This window comes from Chrysochloris asiatica, unplaced genomic scaffold, assembly GCF_000296735.1.
Source record: "Chrysochloris asiatica unplaced genomic scaffold, ChrAsi1.0 scaffold00131, whole genome shotgun sequence".
Lineage (NCBI taxonomy): Eukaryota > Metazoa > Chordata > Mammalia > Afrosoricida > Chrysochloridae > Chrysochloris > Chrysochloris asiatica.
In genome coordinates, this window is record NW_006408649.1 from 3,675,762 (window position 1) to 3,677,609 (window position 1,848).

Below are 1,848 nucleotides of genomic sequence, written 5' to 3' on the forward strand. Positions count from 1 at the left end.
GGCTAAAGTGTAACAACGATTGTGAGGACGGCACAAGACTGGGAAGTTTTCCATTCTGTTGTGCATAGGATCACAATGGATCAGAATCAACTCAACAGCACCCAACAGCAACAACAAATCTACCACTGCCCTATATGTTTTCTATATGTGCCATCCATTCTTCATTTACTTTTTCCTATTTCTTAGAAATCACTGTTTAGTTCTGCTTATTGAGAAATATCTGAAAATTATTTTTAATGTAATTGTTTTTTTATACAGTTTAGCTGTTTTAAGAGGGAGAATGCCTATGGTCCCTGTAATCCTAACAATGTTAAGAATGGAATATTTGCTTTTGTTGTTTTGTTTGTAGAGGGCTTAGTTTGTTCTAAGTTAAAACACTTTGAAGAGCAGGATCATGTATTATTAACTTGTTGGATACCACTACTAAATCCTGGTGTGGTGATATTGGTTAATGTGCTGGACTGCAAAGTCCACTTGGACCAGGAGGCCTGTGGTTCAAGTTTACCAGCTGCTCCTTGGAAAACTTATACAGGAACACTATGGGCCAGAACCTGACTCGACGGCATTTAACAACAACAAAAACAACAACACTACTAAATCATCAATATGTGATGGATCTAACATAAGTGAATTGCAATCTCTCTCACAAGTCTAAAGATTAGACAGACATGGTGAAGACGGTTGACTTTTCAGAGAAATAGAGAATAAATAGAAAATAAATCCTTTGCTATGAGTCCATTGGTATCATTCTCTTTCATGGGGTGATCCACAGCTCAGTGTTTTCATGGCTCTTCTTCAGTCTGTGTGGAAGTATAGCTACTTTAGTTATAATGAACCAGGAACACCACTAGACACTGTGCTGAACATGGCTGAATTAAAAAAAAAAATAAGTTATCATCAAGAAACCAGAGACTAGAGAGAGAAAGTTGAAAATAAGTAGGTGATCAGTGGAGGAGACACTAAGAAGTGCGTTTTTAAAGGATCTCTGGTAGCGTAGTGGTTATGAATCGGGCTGCGAACCTTAAGGTCAGCAGTTCGAAACTACCAGCCGCTCTGCGGGATAAAGATGGGGCTTTCTACTCCCGTAAAGATTTACACCCTCGGAAACCCTGTACTGGGCCGCTATGGGTCGGAACCGACTCAACGGCACTTAACGACAACAACAACAATACTTAGTAAGGACCTAACATAAAGGAGCTCTGGTAGTGTAGTGGTTACAAATTGGGCTGAGAACCTTAAGGTCACCGGTTTGAAACTACCAGCCACTCCGCGGGAGAAAGATGAGGCTTTCTACTCCTGTAAAGATTTACACCCTCGGAAATCCTGTACAGGGTCGCTATGGGTCGGAACCGACTCGACGGCACTTGACAACAACCACAACAATTAACCTTCTAGCCAAAACAGTAATTTTCTTGCCTAGGGTCAAAGGACGTTAGGTAGGTCTTAAATGCCAAGAAAAAACGTGGATGATGGAAAGAAATAAAGCATTTTATGTTTGGTAGGCCAGTGACTCCAGAAAGAAGAAACACAAATTCTTGTTTAAACTTTGGTATTCTTCACAGATCACAGTAAGACAAATGTCACTCCATGTCCAAGATTGCCAAATACAGAAGAAACCAAATTTTCACAAGTGATGCTGTCGTTGTTAAGTGCTATCAAGTTGGTTCCAACTCATAGTGACCCGGTATAGGCTTTAAATGCTGGAGCAGAACGTTTCATCTTTCTCCTGTTTCATAAGTTATGTTGTTGCTGTTGTGAAGTGCCATTGAGTCTGTTCTGACTCATAGCATACTAGTATAGGGTTTCCAAGGAGCACCTGGTAAGTTTGGACCACAGACACTGGGATTC